Below are 23,273 nucleotides of genomic sequence, written 5' to 3'. Positions count from 1 at the left end.
TTGCACCCAATGGCCTCCAGGGTCTCTTCTGGCTCGAAATCTGTGGTCCTGTGCTCCTCTTGAGGAATGTGTTTTAACATTTCCTCAGGCCCCAAATTGAGGAGAAAGAGATGGGGTGGGAACAACTGTTTGAAATCCGGTGGTGCTTCTAATGACCCCTTCTTGAACAGCAAGATTTTCCTGATTATGGTTTTGAATCATGGGATAGCATAAACTCGGGAGCATTAAAAGGACAAAAGAACTGAAGGAAGATGAAAAGACACATGATGTGGGTCAGGAGGATCTACTATGTTGCTGCTAATGGACTGGGTAGAGAAATTATGCCCGTAAGATAATCTCATAAGCTCTGCTGCTGATCCTTATCTCAGCTCCCACTCACACTGATGAGTGGGGTCCCCAGCAGGGCTACACCCCCCTCAAGGTTCTAGGGGTACTCCTGAGGGGTCAAGGTGATCCTTCTCTAATGTCTTTAGCTTGAGCCCCCCATTCCAATGTGTTATCTCCATTGTTAACACCCAGTGATCAGTGCCCCAGATTCATTAAAGTTTTTACAAAAGATAGTTACTGAAAAGACCTCTTTTTTTTTTTTGGCTAGGCAATGGGGTTAAGTGACTTGCCCAGGGTCACACAGCTAGTAAGTGTTCTGTGACTGAGGCCGGATTTGAACAGAGGTCCTCCTGAATCCAGGGCCAGTGCTCTATCCTCTACGCCACCTGGCTGCCCCTGAAAAGGCCTCTAAAGAACAGAAGTACAAACATTTCCCCATCTCTTAAAACTTGGAAGATGCATTCTCCCTAACTCTGCCCCTGAGAAGAATGGTCTTAAATTTAAAATCAGTTTTGACCAAGCATCCACCCCACAAAGTTTATTTCCAAGGGTAGCACTGCCTATGGATGAGTCTCTGCCTCTTTAGGACAGCATCTTGACTCTAGGATTGGTCCATTTCTAGACTGGGTCCTCCTTGCTCCATGAGGCTGTGCTGGTGGACCACAACCCAGGCTGGATGGCTCATGGGTCACTGGCAGCTCACTCCCCTGTCTCTCCAAAGCTCACACAGTTATAGCCTCACCTTACTCCTTAACCTAGGAGCAGGAAGGAATGGACACAGCAGGAGGCACTGTCCCAAGGCAGTGAACTCATGGACCATGAAGCCAGGGCCCAGGTGAGGAAAGAAAGGCTTGAGGCTTCTTTGAAAGCCTCCAAGGTCCAAGACCTTGAGGTAGGAAGGAGAAATGCCCCAGGCAATCTTTGCTTTTGGAATGCAAAAGTGAGTGTTCCAGTTCAGCAGAAACTCAGAGGGCTCCTCAAAAACCTAGAAGAAAAACCTGCCCCTGCTCAAGTCCACCTGGCAGTGGTGGGGAGGAGGATGCTTCACATGCTCCCAAGGACTTCATGCTCACTGGCCAATCCCAGTGACCCACTGAAATGCCTTCGCCAAAGTCACGAATATTAGGAAAATCGCACTCTGAGGATGGGGGATAATAATTGATGATAAAAAATAATTAGTAATGATAATAATGACAACAACATTTTTAGTGCTTTAAGGTTCACAAAACGCTTTACAAATATTATCTTATTTGATTCTCACAACAGCCTTGGGAGGCAGGTGCTGTTATCATCCCCATTTTACAATGAAAAAACTGAGGCTGAGAGAGGTTAGCAATAGCTCATATTTACATAGTGCTTGGTGTGTGTCAGGCACTGTGCTAAGTGCTTTAGAATTAGTATCTCATTTGATCCTCATAGCAACCCTGGGAGGGAGATGCTGTTATTATCTTTAGTTTACAGATGAGGAAATTGAGTTAAGTGACTTGCCCAACGTCACACAGCTAGTAAATGTCTGAGGCAGGATTTGAATTCAGATCACCTTGACTCTGAGTCCAGCATTCTATCCTCTACAATAGCCAGCTTCCCTAGAAGACAAGAGGGTCATGGGACAGTGGAAGGAGAGTGGGGTTGGGCATCAGAGGAGCTGGTTCAGATCCCAGCAATTCTGCTTGCCACCTGTGTGGATGTAGCAACATGGTCAAAAGGGTCCTGACGGGCTTCAGAGTGGGAACACATCTCCGTTTCTAATCCCCCCAGACCTCCTTGCTGCTCTTTCCTACTCTTCTCCACACCCTACCTCCCTACACTGTGCCCCCTTCTGCCTCTCGCTCTGGGAACAATTATTAAATCAGCTCTTTCATTCCTGGAAGGGATGTGTCAGTCGATTACCTCATGGCTCTGTCCACTCACCATCCCTGTCACTTCCCCAAATAAAACATCCTTTCCTGGACTCCACTTCCCTATATTCATTGCTTCTCCCATCTGATGGTAAGCTCCCAGAGGTCAGGGGCTATTTTTTTTTCTTGTTTTTGTACAAAGCTTGGCATAGTTTCTCAGCCTTAATAGTAAACACTCAATGAATACTCATTCGTTCATTCATTCATTCATTTGCTCATTCGTTGGTTCGTTCATTCACAGATGCACAGTAACGTATCATTAATCTGAGCCAGTTGAGAGGAAAGCCATTCTTAATTGGTGAAAATTCCAAATGGTGACATTTTTCAAAGTATTCTTGTTTCATTGCTTTCAAATGTATGTAGCAACATATGCTGAAGGCTAATGAAATGCTGTCTAGTTGAGGTTCCTGCTGGACCTGCTTCAATGAATACATAGGAATCATTAACAATTCTCCCACTAATTGAATGCAAATAGATGCTTCTAAGGCCTTGAAACTAATTTGAACTTCTGAGTTAAAAACTTCCTCTCAATCCTATCCTATTAATATAGCTAAGTGACAACCTCTTTTTCAAAAATAATTTTTTTAAAGGAGATTTCAGCCTTGATTTGGTCTGAATAGATAATTAATGGGTTTTGAATGAACGAGGTCTTCCTGTAGACATTTCCATCAGGGTATCACTTCCGTTTTCCCCTACTCATTTGAAGAAAGCCTTTCTAACTGTTTGTCTTGCCCAGGCTTCCTGTAGTTAGAGCAGGGCTTGGGGTGAGTAGACATATATGACTAGTGACAGGCTAACTGTTTTCTTTCATCTAAGGACCAACTGTGTGAGGAAATGAATCACTGCATTGGCCTTAGGCTGGTGCATTTTTTGGTCATAGAAACTCTCAAAGACCATCTACTGAGTTCTAGATGGGTTTCAATCTCCATCAAGAAGGAAGTACCGGGAACCATGCTGTTCCTAGTAAAGGAGAACCTGGGATAGCTACTGTTTTCAATCTTTTCTAGGCTGATGGTGTCCCCAGACTGGTGTGGGCCAACACTCTTGAGACATTTAGGCACTGGACATGGAATCTTAGTAAGACTGAACCCCTCAGAATAAATTTTGTTCAAGTGAGAGATTTAATAGGAATGACCAACATATAAATTATATAGGAAACCATATAGCTTCCTATAGTTCATTAATGTAACATCAATCTATGTAAAAATTACTTTCTAAACAATGAAAATGGATCCTTAAGAATACTGTCAGGCACATTAGATGCACAATTATTCCCGTCCTGGGCCCCACAGGGTTTTCCTGGATATGAAGTCACGCTGACTTCCCAGGTCCTAACACAAACAGAAAAGAGAGAGAGAAGAGAAGAAACAGACTTTTGGTTTGCTCTTGACGCTGACCGCAGGGGAGCCCTCTCTGTCCCTCTGTCCACAGAGAAATCAGGGACCCTCCTAGGCTTCTTTACTCCTCCTTTGTTTGGACGAGGACACTGTCATTTCAGATTGTTGCTGCCTCATGACTGACCTAAAAGGAAGAGACCAAGAAAAAATACCTTGCCTGCTGGGTAGTTGTGGTGCAATGGAGCCTGTAGTCAAGTAGACTTGAGTTCAAACCTGGCCTCAGACATTTACCAGCTGCATGACTCTGGGCAAGTCACTTAACTTCTTCCTGCCTCAGTTTTCTCCTCTCTAAGATGGGGATAGTAATAGTTCCACCCTTATAGGGCTGCTGTAGGGATCTAATGAGATAATAACACATGTGAAACATTTTGCAAACTTTAAAGTGCCATATAAATGTTAGCTGTTATTATCTCTTAAATATCAACCAACCAATAGAATTTGTTAGGCACCTACTATGTGTCAGGTGATCTGCTTGGTGCTGAGGATACAAATACAAAATGAGATGATTCCTACCCTCACGGAGCTTACTTTCCATGGTGGAGATACAACATATTCACAGATAAGCAAATATAGGATATATATTTTATATACATATGTATGTGAGTAAATATACATAATACACATAAATATTATATATTGTTAATAATTAATATATATCTACCACACACATATCAATATTTATATCTATCTATCTATCTGTCTATGATACCAAGTGATTTGGGAGATTTAAAAGAAAATACATCAATATTCCAAAGGAATGAAGTGGTATAAGTGACCTGGCATGGTCCAGTGGAAAGACCCCTGGCTCTGGAATCCAATTTAGTTCCTCCCTGCTACAATTACTATCTGTGTGACCCTGGACAACTCACTTCCTTTGACCCAAGTTTCTTCATCTGTAAAATGAGGTTGGACCAAGTAGTGCCTGAGGTCATTTCTAACTCTGGAGGATCAACCTATGTTTTAATCCACTGTATATATGGCAGCAACAACTTCTTTCTTCCCACTGTTCTTTCTGTATAATATTGCCCTTCTCTTCCCACATTCTGGTCATATAAGTTAAACCAACATTTTTTAGCTGTTCTAATGAAGGCGACTCGCCTAGACCATAAGTTGTACAGAAAGTACCAGCCTGTGTTGATAAAAACAATTTCCTCATTTGGGAGTTCCCTATACCACTGACATCATAGGTCCAACCTCTATCCCCATCATAACCAATGGAGATCAAAGCGAGTTCAGATTTTCAATTAGCCTCCGAAGCTCTCCTTGAACAGGAATCACTTTTACATCATACCCATCCGGCTTTTGCTTCAACCCTCCAATGAGTGCTCAAAGCCCTCTCCTACTCTCAAGGTGTCCTTTGCACTTTGGGTTGACTTTAATTGTAGGGAAGGTGCCAGAGAACTTCTCTGGAGGCATGGATGTGGATACATAGGGAGCTTATAAAACACCTGACATTTGAAAAGACACACAGTAGATAATTCAAGACCAAAAGTTAAATACAAGACCACGGTAAAGGATTCAGGGCTATGGTAGGAATATTTCACTGAAAGTACTTAGACTCAGAATATGCTGAAGCTGATTAGCAAAGTTCAGGACAGAAAAAAGGGGGTTTGGGCCTCTATGGAGGGCATTGAAGAGGTGTGGGTGGGACAATGATAGCTAATGAGAGAAGACAGAGTTGCTCAGTTGTGATTTTGCTTATTTTCTCTGCCAAGTGCATGATCTTTGCACCGGAAAGGACAGAAAAAGGCTAATGGGGAGTTGATAAGTAGGAAGACAGAATCAAAGTCTGTAGCTGCCTTGATGAGTCCAAGAGAGCAGGCACAGTTGAATTGTCCCCTTGAGTACTACTAAAAGGATCAGCAGATGTCATTGCTGAGCCACTGCTGGGGATCTGGGAAAGATCAAAAACAAAACAGAACAAAACAAATGGAAGCAGTAGGGTAGGATTATTTAAGGGTAAATGTTGAGCTGGTTTTCAAAAATGAAAGAGATTGGAATCTGAACATTACAAACCAGTGAGCTTGAACTGGCATCTCAGCACAGCTGTAGATCATTAAAGAGATGGTTGATGAATATCTAGAAAAGGAAGCAGTGATCACCAAGAGCCAGCCTGGGGTCACCAAGCACAGGTTATGACAGACTAACCTTATTTCCTTTTCAAATAAGATTACAAAAGATCAGGATTATGCTGTAGATTAAGGTTGTGACCAAGTCCCTCTCATGCTCCCCAAAAGATGTGGAGAAGTGGTCTGGACAATAAGAGAATTAGTCACGTTCATGATTGCTTGACTGGCCAGATCTAAAGCACAGTCGTTAATGGTTTAATGCTACCTTGGAAAGAGGACGCCCCAGGGATTTGTGTGAGGCCAGGTGCTGTTTCACCTTTCTATCAGTGACCTCAATAAAATCTAAATGACTGGCATGCTTATCAGATATACAGAGAACATAAAACTGAGAATGATTTCTAGCATGGTGTCCAACAGAATCAGGATCCAAAAAGATTTTGGCAGGCCAGAAGAACACTGGGTCAAATCTAAGAAGATAGAATCTTATAGAAAAAAATTAAAATTTTATACTTGGGTTCAGAAGATCAATTTCACAAGTACAAACATAGTTCAACAGTAGTTTATAGGAAAAAATATGGGGGTGGGGTGAGGGTGAGGTACAGTACATGAGCTGTAGGTTCAGTATAACATGGAAGCCAAAAAAGCTTTTGCAATCTTGGGCTGCATCAAGAGGGCATAGTGCCTGGGGCAGCTAGGTGACACAGTGGATAGAGCACTGGCCCTGGAGTCAGGAGGACCTGAGTTCAAATCTGGCCTCAGACCCTTGACACTTGTTAGCTGTGTAACCCTGGGCAAGTCACTCAACCTCATTGTCTAGCCCCACCCCCTCCAAAAAAAAAGAAGGAGCACAATGTCCAGGCAAAGGGAGGGGAGACTCCTGCTCTGGATAATTAACTCCTCACTCCTGCCTCTTGTACCGCTTTTTGCAGTCTCTGATGTCATCCACTAAGAGGATCTTGGCTACTGAAGGGAAGTATTTTTATTCTTTGCACTACCATTATTCCCTGTCATCCTTTTTGGTGGACCACCATTCCACGGTCATGGAAGTGAGAAGATCCCTGGCAATGCTGCTTGGGGTGCCCATTCAACTGTGGGCTGCATCTGTCTTATAGCCCTGAAGAGAAGACAATAGCCAATGCATCCGCTCTGGGTGGTGCACATGGGCCCTTAGGGTCACTTTTCATTAGGATCTGGATTAATTCCCTTAAGAGTCATCAAACACTGTAATCAAAAGGCTCACTGAGTCTTGGCTGCATCTTGATGGCAACATGGTTCATAGGACTCCCATATGACAGATGGCTCTAGCCTTTCCTTCCTCGCCAAGGGGAGGCGCATACTCCAAGGGTTGGGTGCTTCTCAGACTGTGCTGGTCACAATGAATTCAGAGCCGGCATGAATGGAGCAATGTCTGCATGGAGAGGTGTTGGCAGTCCCCTTCTCCAGGACAGCCCAACTCTGCTTTTCCAGTTCTCCCCATGTCCCTGTGAGCACCAAAATCAAAATGCCCAATTGGACCTCAGACCCTTCTCAGCCTCGTGACTCCTCCCCACAGCTCAACCACCTGTCTCCTGAGAGACTTCACAGGCAAAGCCTCCCCATCCAGATGGCTACCTCCTTCTGCCTCTTCTTGGCAGGGACCTGTGATCACGCTCAGGGCACAAGCAGAGAGAGGCCTGAGTGCAAGGTCAAAGGATCCATCTGGACCTAGGGAACGGCAACTCAGAAGAGGCAGCAGCACAAATGAGCAGGCAGCTCCATTTTCCCTGGCCATCCAGCCCTTGGGTTTTCCCTTTCCTCCTCTCTTCTTACACCAGAAGTCCTTTTTTCCTGGCTGACCCAGACCTTCTGATCTATCCCTCAGGTACAAGTACATCCATTCACAGATAGGACTGGGAGAGGCAATCCTACCCTTTATCAATGGGAGACTTGGCCAAAGGCAATCCCAAGACTCCCTCCCTCTAAAAGGAAACCCTCTTCTCCTCCATTGTTTCTTCGCTTAGCTAAAGATCTTGTACAGTCACCAAATCTTCAAGTTGTCAGAGACCTCCATAGCCACCCCTGAACATTGATCCTCTCTGTAACATACTTGACAAGTGGTCATTTGTTTCTGGTGTGAAGACCTCAAGTGAGGGGGAACCCACACCCAATGAAATGCCCCTGCCCTTTACAATTTGGGATAGCTCTGATTATTCAGAAGAAGATTATTCTTTCTGCCAACAGGCTAAAATCCTTCTCTTTTGGAAGTCTTACATTCTTCTGCTTCCTGGGGCCAGGCCACACAAGCCTTCTTTTTCTCCCACGGGCTAATCCTTCAAAGGCCTGGACACACCCATCGTGTCCTGTCTGAATCTTCTCTTCCCCCTACAAACCATCCCTTACATGGTATAGTCTCTGCCATATTCATCCCCTTTCAGTATCCTTCATCTGGTGGGGTGTCCAAAACCTTAGACCAATCAATACTCCAGAGACACAGACTGACCAAAGTGGAGAATGGTGGTGCCATCACCCTCAGTGTCTCTGAATGCAGTCCAACGTCAAATCTTGCCTGCCACATCACAAATGATTTGTTTTAGCTTGTAGTCCACTAAAACCCCCGGATCTTTTTCAGATCAAGTACAGTCTAGCAGCAATGCTCCCTTGTCAACCACACCATTCTCATTCGACTAAGCCTGGGCACTCTACAGTGCCCCTTCCTGGACTGCCCACAAAGTATGAAACTCTGGCATCCCTAAGACCTCCTGGCCTTTGTTTTCCATAAGGGGAACCTTGAAACAGAAGAATGAGAAGCTATCATCTCAGACCTAGTTTTTTCAAATCTATTTTTTTCTATTTACTTGGGAGAGCATCGCAAGCATGTTTTTGAAAGTCAGGGTCTTCAGTCCTAGAGGACATATGGTAATGTATGGATGCTCAGGACACAGCATCCTCTGTGATTGGATCCGCAGAAATCATTTCTCATTCTGAGCAAGTGTCCAAGTGTTTGTTTGCAGGCCCAATCCATCATCGTGCTAGAACTATGTGGAAAGGAAAATCCATGGGCCAAGTCCACTAAACCCAGTCAGAGGGATGGGGGTGGCACAAATTAGGTGATATGCGAGGTTTTTTGCTTTATTACGTAATAATGGGTGATGGATGGTAGGAATGCGTATTTCTTTGGGATATTACTGACATGGCTCAGTAAGCTTTCAAAGGTGGAACTCAGTGTCCCAACAACCAATAAATAATAATGATAATTACGATGATACCTGCTTTCAACCTCCTAAAGTATTTTATATGTTTATCTGATTTGATTTTCACAATAGCTGCATGAGATAGGCACTGCTGGCATCCACTCCGAGCTCTCCCTCCCCCTGAGAATGCTGGGTGGGTAGGGGCAGCCTGGAGCCCAGCTTGCTGAAAGGTTGAGATTTCAGAACCTGTTCAATGTGAGACCAACATATGTGCCTAGAGAACACCACCTTGCTGTCCCTCCCTCCCTCCCCTCGGCTCCCTCCCCCTGTTTTTCTGCCCTCTCAACATCCTGCCTCCCTCCATCTTGTCGGTCACTTATTCAGCAGATGGGGCAGGTGCACCGGGAACACAGCTGGCTTTAGGGTGTCTTTCCACATTTCTCGAGCTGTCACTCTTGGCCTGCCCATCCACGTCAGCTCCAGTCCATGTTGCCAGTTGCAAAGTAAAAATCCCCTTGCATTTGGACCCCTCTCTAGCATGGCCTGTCTCCTGCATGGATGTTAAGAACATTTTTGTCAACATTATTTCCAGCTACCCTCCCTTCTATCTGGGGCTATTTTTCCTTAACTGTTTTAGTAATCCTCTTTACATCTATAATCATCACCTCCTAACGACTCTTCCACACCTCCTAGAACCTTGCCTTATAACAAAAAATTGTGGTCAAGCAAGGTGACTCAACACATTGACCACATCAGAAAATGTCTGTCTCATTCCACACCTGCGGGCCCCCACCTCTTTGCTGACAAGCAGGTGGTATGCTGCACCTGGAAGTCCTCTGAAGCCAAGATAGGCTCTTGCATTGGTGGCTTGGGTTTCTCGGTGTCGTTGTGTGCACGGGTTCTGCTCACTTTGCTCTCTGTCCAAAATCTCTTCTGCTTCACACCACCGTCCATCCACCCCAGGACCAACACTCAGGCCCGGTTCTGACTTTGCCGGTACTCTCCTGGCCCTGCCCTCCTCCACTGGGAGGGGTTTTCCTCTGTGATTACCTGCCGCTTACACCCTAGAGATCGGCTTCAGGTATTTGCATGCTGTTTCCTCTATTAGAATAGAAGCTCCTTGAGGGCAGGGCCAGTGTGTGGTTTGTTTTTGCCTTTCTCTGTACCCCCAGAACCCAACTTAGTACCTTGTCCTTGTAGGTGCTGAGGAAATGTTGTTGATTGACTGACTCTGCCAGCAGAAATAGTCTCATCCAGAAAGCTTTTGGTATGTCCCTGCTACAGCCAGGCATTTTGTCTGATCGTGAGGGGACAAAGACAAAATGAAAGGCAGTCTCTGCCCTCAAGGAGCTTCCATTCTACTGAGAAGGATTCACTATGAGAACAGATAGTACAAACCTGCTGATTTGGGGAGGGGGAAGGCACCCACACCTGAGGGTGGGGGGGGCTGGGAAAAGCAGCCCGTGAGCTGAACCTTGAAGGCAGAGGTGAGGAGGGAGAGCACATCAGCCTCGGGGGATGGCCTTTGCAAAGGTGAGGAGACAAGAAGCATGGAGTGTTGGCAAGCAGACCACTTTGTCTGGAGAGGGGAATGTGTGAAGAGGAACAGTGTTCAATAACTCCAGGAGGGTCATCCTGAGCCAGGGTGAGAGAAGTCCAGCTGAGGAGTCTGCATTTTTTTCCTAGAGGCCAGAGGGAGCCAGCAAGAACTAGCTCCTGTAGACCTGGGTTTTATCGATTCAGCAGCTGTGAAGGAATGGGCTGGGGAGAGGAGGGACTAGGTGTGGGCAGCAATTCTGAAGCTGCTGCTGGAGTCCAAAGGAGAGATGATGAGGTTCTGACTGAGCCGTGGAGGGAGTTGTGGGAACTGAGAGTCGGGGTCAGGAGCTCAGGAGGTGGAGGGCAGATGAATAAGACCTAGAGAATTCCTTGTAAGATGGGCAAGACTAGCACGACCTCTTGGTCATTCTAGCCACTTGGCTACTTCTTTCTGGATTTCTAGTTCTTGCTACTCTGGATAAAACATCATCATCATCATCGTCATCACCACCACCATCATCGTCATCATCGTCATCACCACCATCATCACCACCATCATCATCATCATCATCATCGTCATCATCATCGTCATCACCATCATCATCATCATCATCATCATCATCATCGTCATCACCATCATCATCATCATCATCGTCATCACCACCACCACCATCATCATCATCATCGTCATCATCATCATCATCATCATCATCATCATCATCGTCATCACCACCACCACCATCATCATCATCATCATCGTCATCACCACCACCACCACCATCATCATCATCATCATCGTCATCACCACCACCATCATCATCATCATCATCATCATCATCGTCATCACCACCATCATCATCATCATCATCATCATCATCGTCATCACCACCACCACCACCACCATCATCATCATCATCATCATCATCGTCATCACCACCACCATCATCATCATCATCATCATCATCATCATCGTCATCACCACCACCACCACCACCATCATCATCATCATCATCATCATCGTCATCACCACCACCATCATCATCATCATCATCATCATCGTCATCACCACCACCATCATCATCATCATCATCATCATCATCGTCATCACCTTCATCATCATCATCATCGTCATCACCACCATCATCACCACCATCATCATCATCATCATCATCGTCATCATCATCGTCATCACCATCATCATCATCATCATCATCATCATCGTCATCACCATCATCATCATCATCATCGTCATCACCACCACCACCATCATCATCATCATCATCATCATCATCATTCTCATCACCCCCCCACCACCATCATCATCATTTTACTGTAGCTACATTTGGCTCCCAGAAATAAGTCACACATTTGGAGATGTTTGCAAAATGTATGGAGAACAATGGGCCTGTATTCCCTTAGTGTGGAAACTGATCACGAAGTCACCAAAAAGCATTGGAGGAAAATTCACCCAAATAAAGGTGGCCTAGGAGAGGCCTTTAGAAAAGTGCTCACGCAGCAAAGCCCAGACTTGTTTGTGCCCAGGAGCTCAGAAGTCCATCCTGTCTGGCCAATAATTTGTGCAAAGGAGATCCTGAGAGTAGATCAATATAAATGTGACATTTTGGGGTGCCAAGTATCTAGTCAGCGTGCATCAAGTTTCTCTCTGGCCAGTACATCCTGGCTTCCCCACTCACTACAGGCAAGTCATTTCCTTTCTCTGGGCTTCATTTTCTTCATCTGTATAATGGGATGATAAGACTTATGCTATCACTGTCATGGTCTTGTTATGAGGAAATTTTAGAAGTCTAAAAAGCTAAAGAAGTATAAGGCACTATTTTAATTTTTATTAGCTTGTGATTCAACACAGTGCTATCATACTCTGGAAGTAAAAGTCCTCTTGAATTAAGAACTTAGACTGGTGCCTGATCTATGAACAGTAAAGAGAAAGGGAATGTAGGTACACCTATCACTCAAATAGTAGAGATGTGCCCCCACTGTGCTCAAGGATTTATGATGAGACGTGCATATTCCTAAAGAGAGTGAACTAGAGCAGGACCTCTTTGCAAAGTTTTGCTTGAACAGCTGGAATCTTGGACAGCTGCAATCTTGGGGTAGATACAGTGAAAAGGATGTATTTATAATGTGATATCCCTGGAGATATATGAAAGAATTAGGAAAGTGAAGCCTAGAGAATAATGGAGGGTCTCCGAGAAATAGTTGAAGGTGGGAGCCTGAGTTGACGATGAAATTCACGAGGGATCAATGTAAAGTTTTTCATTTGGGTTCAAGAAATCAACTTCATGAGTCCATGGAATAGCATTTTGTTATTCATTTAGTTTTTCCTGTGTGGACTATTGAGCCAATCTCTTTTGAGCAATCATGGACCCCATCAACGATGCTCTGTAATGTTCTGAGGCTTTTTCATTGATGGAGGTAGACAGCACAATTCTTCCAGGATGTCAAGAGTTAGCTTTATCATTCGGACCTTGCAGAGGACATCATCATTCATGGCAGGAGTAAGTGGCTTTGGCCATCATGGTGTCCCTATTTTATTTATGCCTTGTTGGCCTTGATTAACAGAAGATCATGGGACACAGTTTTGCCTGTGCGGCTTCTATTCAGGGACTATGAAATCTTATCCAAGGTGAGTCTTTACACCGAGGTTTTGTTCTACCAAGTCATATTTTAAAATCATTAACAATTGGCAAAGAGTACTCTTGTATTGTTTATGCCTTTCAGTCAATTGTGTGACTGTAATAACAGGGTCTGCCATCTAGAGTCTTTTGTGGAAGGCTGCCTGACTTTCTGGACTTTGCCCCCATGTCCTACCCCAGGGAGCCCTCTCCTCCCACCCTTCCCCCTCCTTCCTGCCTGTCAGCTCCCTTTTGTGCGTCATAGCTCTCTCTGTTGGAATGGAAACGGTCTTTCTTTTTGCTGTATTTCTGGCCCCAGGGATTAGCAGGGGGCCCGGCACACAGCAAGTGCTTCATAAATGCTCCTTCTCTTGCCTTGTCTCGCCTGATCCTTTCTCTTACTTTCTGCAAGGCCATGTGTAATAGCACTTTCAGAAAGATTTAATAAAGATTAAAAGACTTCAGATCAACAATCATTGATATTCTCTTGACTGCCTCTTGGGATAGTTATGATTTGTGTCGTGAATCAATTTTTTTTCCTTTTTTTAAAAAAAAATACAACACAACTTCTATTCCTACAAGAGTAATGGCAAAGAAAGTAGGGAAAATAAGTCCATAGGCTGAAGCCAGACAACAAACAGAAAACCAAGAGATGGTAACTGACGACACACACATTATCTGCTAATCATTAACCTCACCCCAAAAGGGGTGCGTGTGTGCTGACTTTCGTGGAGCTGGACCTGCATTGTCCTGGCTTTCTTGATCTTGTATGACCTTCTCCACTGTGTACATAATATGAAATTGTCTTTCGGTGTGCCATGGTAGTCATTATGTCTACTGCCCTTTTGGTCTTGACTTTTCCATTGGCATCGCTCCATAAAAGCCTTCTCATTTTTTGGAATTCTTTCTATTTACTGTTTCTTACCACACGATATTGTTCCATTTTGCTCATATACCATAATTTGCTAAGCCGTTCCTTATTAGATGGAACCATAGTTCATACTATATGTGGCATTTCTCTTATTATAAATGATGCTTAGAGGTATCTTTATATGTGCAGATTGGTATTTTTCCACCTATCAATAACCTCCTTAGCGTACAGTCACAATAGTATACTGGATCAAAGGTACACATATTTTTGTAAATCATATTGCACAATTTCATATTCTTTTTCACAAATGTGTTCCTGAGTTTTTTTCCCCTATTCTTCTGGTATTGCCTCCTTCCCATAATAGGCAGAACAGTCTCTCTATGCTTTCATCATGGGGTTGCCTTCAGAGCTGTTTTCTCCACACGTCCTCAGTCTGGGTCAGCTGGTCCTCCCGACGTGTTGTCTTCTTCAATGCTCTTCTTGCTTCTTTGAATAGCACATTGGGGGCTTAGATAATAGAAATGGTCCACATCCCATGCTTCCCTGTCACTGATGATAAGAAAAGGTCCTAGAAATGAGAACAAATCTGTTCCATTTCTTTTCTTTTCTCTTTTTGGCTTGTTGTTTATGTTTCCTATGAATGTTATGTGGCTCAATCTTATACCCAGCTTTCTGTAGATTTGTTTTACTTTACCTGCTTTTTTTGGCGTGTGCTTTGCTGTTTTATAAGGTGATGCTCCTTGCTCCCTCCTTCAGTCCTCCTGTGCAGCCTAGTAGGGATGGGCTTGTCTTCTAAAGACGATGGACCTTAGCTTGAATGTCCCTTTGTTGGCAAGATCAAATCCTGGCTTGACGAGGCAGTTTCTGGACTTGGTCTCACTCTGGCAACTGCCCTATAGTATTTGCTGAATCTTCTGCAAAGAATGATGATAATCAAGGTCAATATCATTGCCTTTTTGCATTCCCCCCCCTTTTTTTAAGCATCTACAAGGTCATCAGAGGTTTGACAATAGTTCACAGTGTGTTCTTCTTGTCTTTAGTCTTTCTTCTGATAGGATTTCACTCTAACTAGCCCAAGATCTGACTGCATGCACACAGTGGATTCTGGTCTGTCTTATCAGTGACCAGTTTTTTCCTGACTCTTAAGTATGGTTAATTTCATTTTTAAGTTCCATCTGTTGGTGCTCACCATGTCCATTTTCTCCTAACTCTTCTGTAAGAAATTGTTTATTAAATTTAAAGGTGAGACTTTTGAGTAGCCCACAGGCCTTTGGCTTCTTTCTTTTCTCAAATCTGAGCCTGATCTTCAGACATGCTTTTTTTATCCTCTTTTACAAAGAGTTTGCTTTTAAAAAAAGCATATGATAAATTCAACATGTTAGTTTTAAAGCTGTCTCCTTGTCTGTACCTCCCCTGATACCCCAATACTCTTTCTTCTGTGTTTTCAAAAATGCTTCAAGGATTGACTTTTCTTTCTTTTCTTATTTTTTGACATCATTTTTGCCCACCCTTTTCTTCCCAAGTCCTGTCCCAAAATTTTTAGGAAGAAAAACCCTTCATCAAACCAAGTAAGCATAGTCAAGTTAAAAAAAAAAATCCACACATTGGCTATGCCTGAAAGGGAATATCTCATTCTGTGGCTTGTATCCATCACCCCTCTCTCAGAAGGTGGATAGTACACTTTGTCATCAGTCCTGCAAAGTATGGCTGGCCATTACAAATGATCAGAGTTCTGAGGCTTTTAAAGCCCCTTCCCTTTGCCGTACGACATTGCAAAGGGTTAGACTCGGAGGTGTTTAGGGTCAGCGTCTGAGGCTTGTTTTCCTTGTTCTGCTCGTCTCATTCTGCATCAGTTCATACCAATCTTCCCATGCTTCACTGACTCCTTCCATTTTGTTATTTTTTGTGTTGCTCAATAATATTCTATTCCATTCACATACAATAATTTGTCCTGCCATTCCTTACCTGGAAATTGCCTCTACCAGTAAAACCACAAGCCCAGTCCTTATCCTCATCCCTATTGCTATTACTAATGAATCTATGCCCCCTCTTTATATAAAAGAAAATTTGGTGGCTGCTAAATCCTTGTCTGTTGAGACTAATGCTGGCAGAGGACAGAGATTTTGGAAAGAGATTTTGATCCTTGTAAAAAGACAGGAGACATATCCCTGACTCCTACTGACTAAGACACAAGGAAGTGGAGGAATAAGCAAGGTAGGAATATTAATGTTGTACCTTTGGACAAGTGTAAGCTACCATAAACAGGAGCGCCTAGAAGCAAAGACATAATATGTGTGGCCCTAGACCTAACTGGAAGAAGCCTTGGGGCAATAGTGAACCAAGCTGGAGAGTAAAATTGGCCTTCTGAAGGGGGCTCACGTTCCAGGGAATGTGGGCTGCCCCAGGTTCCTTTTTCCCCTAGTGTGAGAGCTCCTGCTACCAACTCTGCTCCTGCTTGCCAACCCTCATTCCTCTGAGAGATTGGGCTCCCTTTAAAAGTCTACCCTGTGTAATTCTCCCATGAGCCATCCCTAGAAGACCTACCTGCCATGCTGATGGTCTTCCTCTGGGTCTTTGCCATAGGGAGGCTCCTATGCCTACGTGACCTTGGTTAAACATTTCACCTGTCTAAGCCTCAAGTTTCTTTGGATTTTATGACATTGGACATCTATTCCAGCTCTAAATGTATCATTCTGTGATTTTAGCACAACACTCTAGTCTACTCCTTAGCTCTCATTTTTGCCATGTGACTGGTCCATTGCCTCATATGGATCATAGAATGGTGACAGGGACTAGATTTCTAATTCTATTGGCATAAGGAACTCCCAGGTGAGGAAAGTCCCTCTACCAATAAGAATCGACATCTCTGCAACGCATAATCTTAGAGAGCCTCCTGGGCCATATTTAAATAGTACTTCTCACTCCCCAACTCTTTTATTTTTTTTTAAGGCAGTTGGGGTTAAGTGACTTGCCCAGGGTCACACAGCTAGTAATTGTCAAGTGTTTGGTCTGAGGCCAGATTTGAACTTGGGTCCTCCTGACTTCAGGGCCGGTGCTCCATCCACTGCACCACCTAGCTTCCCTGCTCCCCAACTCCTATTGGGCGTATGTTGTGGACTCTTCGTGCCCTTCCCGCCCATCCCCCAACCTCTCCACTTTCAGATGACCCAAAGGCGGCACTTTGGTTACTCATATTTTTCTACACTTTTTGCTTTGAAGAAGGCGCAAGTGTTTCACCTTCTGAGCACAATATGCCTTCATGACAGTGCCCATGAGAGGCTTTGTATGCGGGATGAGGATTTATTTAGGAAATTTTGATGTCAAGATCTACTTTATCGGCAAGCAGCATCAACCATTTTCTTACAAGCTTGTAAAAAAAAAAAGCCCTTTCCTCCCCCCTCCCCCAACCCCAGCCCTGAGATTTGATGTGAATCAGACTAAAGATGATGTAATACCAAATACTGACAGCGCCTCTCCTTCCTCGATTTCGCTTGGGGTTGTTTCTGAAGAAGGGTCATTCTTTCCCTCAACAAGCTCTCCTTAAGTACTCACTGTGTGTCTCTATGCAGGGACTGTGGAAGATGAACATTTGACCCAGGATTTTCAGAGAACACACACACTCTGACAAGCTTAAAATAAAAAATGGAGGGAGTCAGTCCATCTGTAAGGAGCAGACTGTCAGCTCCCAGAGGGAGAATCATTTCTGTCTCCTGGGAAAGTTGGGAACATGTTTGTGATGTGGAAATAGACTTGGTGACTCTACAGTCACATGGGCTGGTTACAAAGGCCTCGAAACGGTCATTATCTTGGGGTTGCTAAATCCCCTGGGAGAAACAGGAGACCCTACTCCCACTCCATCTTCACTCTGCAGGAGCTGAAGGTCAAGGCCACAAAGCCAGATGGAGCTCAGAGGTCACAGGATCATCGACTTGGAGCCGGGTGGGCACTCCCAGGCCATTAGGCCGTGGCAGCTGACTTCATTTTACCCATGGGGAAGTGAAGTGACTCACCCCCCTCACCACACTGGTAGTAAATAGAAGAGTGAGAAGTCAGGCTCTGAGTGGCTCTTGCCAATACACCTTGGTATTACAGGGCCTGGAGACCATTGTTTCCTGGAATGCTGGAAATCTGACAGACCCTAAGCAGTGAGCTCACAACTGAACGAGGGGAGGAGAGTGGGCTACAAAGTGCAGCCTCAAGCTTCTCTCTGAAACAAAGATCCATTTTTTTTTAACAAAATTCTTCCGGTCATGTCACATGCCTGTGAGCCATAGAATACCCACAGTTCTGTCTGCAAAGAATTTAATTTAAGGGCTCACTAAAGATTGATGGAGAACTGTGCAGTGGGTGTGAGCAGGCAGCAATGTACTGCCAATCAACAATGGTTCAAGACATCGAAAGAAGGGGAACCTGTAATGAACTGCTCTAAGATTTATTTGTAATGATTTTTTTTTTCAAATGGATGGATGACCACAGACTTCTGGGTTGGGCTTTCATGGGATAACAGGAAAGTGGACAAGGTCTTAGCCCAGAGCAGTCAGAAAATCACTTCTGTGAGATGTATCATAGAGACTGATTGCCTTTGCTTCCAAACCCGTTTGGGGAGCCCTTTTCCTGATGGCACAATGGGAGCACACTGCTGGGAAGGCAGGTTTGGAGCTAAGGCTCACTGGGACATCTTACTTCAATTTCCAACAGGGGACACCCCTGGGGGGCCTGTCAGGCCTGTCTGATGTTTAAAATGCAGCTAAGATTCGCTTCATTTTGATGCTAAAGATTTCAAAGCAAGGAAAGGAGTCGCTGATTTAGGTTCAGTTCTGTCCTTGGTGGCCTGGAGCAAGCCCCTCCCCCTGTGTGGGCCTCAGTGTTCTCTGTAAAGTGAGGGGACTGGACTGGACCACTCGAAGGCTCATTCCAGGGCCAGAGGTAGGCCAATGGTGTGATTTGTGATGTTGGCCCTTTGGGTGCTCCACCCACCCCGAAGCTGACCACAGTCTGCATCTCAGAATCGGGGACCTGAGACATCCACTCCACTCATTCAGAGGAGGGAAGTGAGGTCAAAAGAGAGCGAGTGACCTGCTCGAGGTCACACCATGAGTTCGACTCCAAATCACGTCGATAGACTTTCATTGTGGACCCACTACAGCAGGGTGGGGTGCTTGGGATTTTGGGGGGAGAGAAAGAGGACTGTGGTGGGGTGTCCAGGTGGAGGGACCTCTCAGTGAAAATACGCTTTGATACAGATTAGGAACAGCACTGCAACCTTGAAGTCCCAGAGGGCTGCAGGGGGTCTGAGACAAGGGAGACCACAGAACCAGGAGGTGTCAGAGATACATCTAGAAACTGGCTTATTTGTGGGTCAGGAAGGACACACAGAGAGTGGAAGGTAGAAAGGGGGCAGTCTGGGCCTTTTAGGAGCTCACCCTCCACCAACTGGGAGCAGGTGGGAGGGGAATGTAACACATGAGCAAAGCAAGGCAAAGAAAGGACATGAGATTGTTTCAGACTCTCCAGCAGCGTTGCCTTCTCCGATGTCCCCAATGAATAATCACTTTCCTAACTTTCCCCTTATGACTTAGTAGAAATGGTTTAGGAATACACTCATTCAGCAGTGTTGCGTATTTATTTATTATCTGTGTTTGTGTCTCAACTCCCTTCCTAGACTGTGAGCTCCTTGAGGGCAGGCTGAAACTCATATCTTTTTTGGGATTAGCCACAGAACTCTGAACGGAGTTGATGTGGAGAATATAAAAATATCTTGAAGTGCCAAGCAAATTTTTTCATCTATTGACAATCTCATTTTTTCTAGTTAATAATGTTCATTGAATGAATGAATTGGCAGTTAGGATCCCAGCCCTGATCTTCTAACTTCAAGCCCAGTCATCCTTCCATGATACAAAATAGTTCTCCTCACCCTTTGGGAGACTCATCTTTGTAAGCATCTCTATGTAAAAAACAAGTTCCTCCCTTGGAGGGCAACCAACCTTCCTCTGATGAGTCTCTTGGGGGGCAGCCATGTGGTCTGTTGACCATGTCTCGGAAACCTTTTCAGCTTGGTCGGATTCACAGTGGCAAACCCTTGGAGAACTCAGTGGTCACCTCTATTGAAGGGTCTTCCAATGCCTCATTATGGAGGGTATATGACCCAAGTTTCTTAAAGATGAATATCCTTTCTCCTTTCTCCAGGTACAGCCCTTTTAGCATTTGAGGTGATTTCTTTCACACTCTTTAATTCCTTTAAGATCCTCAAGCATTGCTGGATTCCTTTGATGCTTGAGGGATGTTTGAAACAGTCTCTGAAGAATTCCAAACTGAATGGCAGAAACTAGGTATAGATCAACATCTCACATAGTATACCAAGATGAGGTTGAAATGGGTACATGATTTATACCTAAAGGGTGATACCATAAGCAAATTAAGAGAGCATGGAATCAGTTTATCCATAAGATTTATGGGTAAGGGAAGAATTTAGGACCAAAGAAGATAGGGAGAGCATTATAAAATATAAAATAGATAATTTTGATTATATAAAATTAAAAAGTTTTTGTACAAACAAAACCAAAATTATAAGGAAAGTAGAAAACTGGGGGAAAATTTGCAACAAATATCTCCGATAAGGGCCTCATTTTTCAAATATATAGAGAACTGAATCAAATTTATAAAAATACAAGTCATTGTCCAATTGATAAAAGGTCAAAGGATATGAACAGGTAGTTTTGAGACAAAGAAATCAACACTACCTGTAGTCATATGAAAAATGTTCTAAATCACTATTGATCAGAGAAATGCAAACTAAAACAGCTCTGAAGTACCACCTCACATGTGAGAGAGTGGCTAATAAGACAAAAAATGAACATTTTGGATGTTAGAGGGGACATGGGAAAATTGGGACATTAATGCACTCACTGTTGGTGGAGTTGTGAACGAATCCAACCATTCTGGAGAGCAATTTGGAACTATGCCCAAAGGGCTATAAAACTATTCATACCCTTTGATTCAGGAATACCACTGCTAGGTCTGTATCCCAAAGACATCCAAAAAAGGGAAAAGGACCTATCTGTACAAAAATGTTTATAGCAGCTTTTTTTTTTCATGGTGGCTAAGAATTGTAAATCAAAGGGATGCCCATCAATTGGGGAATGGCCAAACAAACTGTGGTATATGATTGTAATGGAATATTACGGTACTATAAGAAATGACAAGCAGGATGATTTCAGAAAAATCTGGAAAGACTTACATGAACTGATGCAAAGTGAAGTGAGCAGAACAGGGGAACATTGTACCAACAGTACCAACAATATTGTTCAATGAAGAATGGTGAATGACTTCGCTATTCTCAGTAATACAGTGATGCAAGACAATCCCAAACTAATGATGAAGCACATTATCCACCTCCAGAGAAAGAAACTGATATTGATCAAACACAGACTAAAGCATGCTATTTTTCACTTTCTTTAATTTTTTCTTTTAAGTCTTCTTGTACAAAATTACTAATATGGAAATGTTTCACATAATTACACATGTATGTAGGGGAAGGAGGGATAGAATTTGGAACTCAAAACTTTAAATAAAAATGTTAAAAAATTGAAAAACAATAATCCCAAACTGAGCATCATTTAGAAAGAGGTGTACGGTGGGTATGAGCAGGTGGCAATGCAGGACACACAGAATGGCAAAGGAGACTTGGAAAAAATAAAGGGTTTTAATCAAAGGAACATATGAGTCAAAGCAAAAAAAAAAAGATGGGTTGGTCACTGACAAGGAGATAACCAATGGATAAGCCACACATTTCTTTGGCATTCTTATGATGCCAAGAGGACGTGAGGACTACAACCAGTACATTATTTGGATGCCGTACGACAAATTCATGGGAGGATGCCAACAAGAGTGGTGGAAGGGGCAGACATGGAATCTGTATTGTTGGACACAACATCTGCATCCATGAGGATATGGCTCTGTGGGATAATCAGCACGTTCTGAGGGTTGTTAAGGATAGTGAGCTCATCCTCACCCTGGAGCATTTGCTGAGGAACCGTTAACGTCCTTGAAACTCTTAAAGCTGGAAGACAGCACTGGAGGAAAATCAGTTTTTGTTGATCTTGACACTGAGTCCCAAATCTCCTCTTCTACCAACTTCTCTGTTCCTGTGGGTGGAGCTAGAATCCTTTTACTCATGGGCTCAGTGAGAACCCACTTTGTTTCCAGGGTTTATTTCCACAAATAATACTACTATGACTATTTGATAACATATGCAACCTTTCTTTTTTTTTTTTATCAACATAAATTCTTTCATGGGCAGGAGGAGGATCAATGGGGCCAAAGGTATGAATAGCTTAATGACTTCTTGAATGATTCTAAATTATTTTCCTAAACTGTTGTACCGATCCATGACTCTGCAAATAGCATCTTAATGTGCTTTTACTTACCACTCTCCCTCCAACTTCGAGTAATCTTCTTTTAGCATCTTTGCTGATCTCATGGGTATAACGTGAAACATCAGGGGTGTTTTAATGTGCATTTTTCTTTATTATTAATATGTAAGTTATTAACAGTAATAATTGATTATTAATAGTAATTGGAATATTTTTCTATAGTCATTGATAGTTTATAATTTCCTTGTCATGTTTCTTATATTGTCTCTCTTGTGTATTTCTCTGCCTTGATCATAGTCTAACTTGACTCGTACTTACTTTTGTACATACTCTTTCTCTTTGCCTATCCCATCCCCCCATAGGATCATAAACTCCTTAAGACCATTTTTTCTTGTTGTTAAAAGCTAGGACCACACCCTTTTGTTTCATCTCATATTCCTCAAGCTGGCAAAGATGATAAAATATAAAAATATATCATGGAGGGGCTATGGAGAGAGAGATGCACTAGTACATTGTTAATGAGGCTGTCAGTTGGCCCACTGTTCTGGAAAACCATTTGGAATTATGTAAGAAAAATCACTGAACTATTTGTAGGTCAACAACCTGTGATTTTGCAACTATCTATAACTTAGTAGAGAAATCTTACAGAATTTCCTAAGGCCCAGCAGCTAGTTGGCACAGTGAATAGAATCAAGAAGATTCATCTTCCTGAGTTCAAATCTGGCTTTAGACACTAGAAATGTGATCTGGGCAAGTCACTTGACCCTCTTTGCCTCAGTTTCCTCATCTGCAAAATGAGCTAGAGAAGTAAACGTCAAACCACTCCAGTATCTTTGTCAAGAAAACCCCAAATGAGGTCACAAAAAGTTGGACATGACTGAAACAAATGAACAATAACAACAACAGATTCTCAGAGGGATTTGTGACTCATACGTGATGTTCACATAGGCAATGATAACTATAGGCATGAGCCACATACAACCCAGGTCTTTTTGTC

The sequence above is a fragment of the Phascolarctos cinereus genome, unplaced genomic scaffold (assembly GCF_003287225.1).
Source record: "Phascolarctos cinereus isolate Bilbo 61053 unplaced genomic scaffold, phaCin_HiC Scaffold_3;HRSCAF=262, whole genome shotgun sequence".
Taxonomy (NCBI): domain Eukaryota; kingdom Metazoa; phylum Chordata; class Mammalia; order Diprotodontia; family Phascolarctidae; genus Phascolarctos; species Phascolarctos cinereus.
This window is presented reverse-complemented; position numbering follows the sequence as displayed.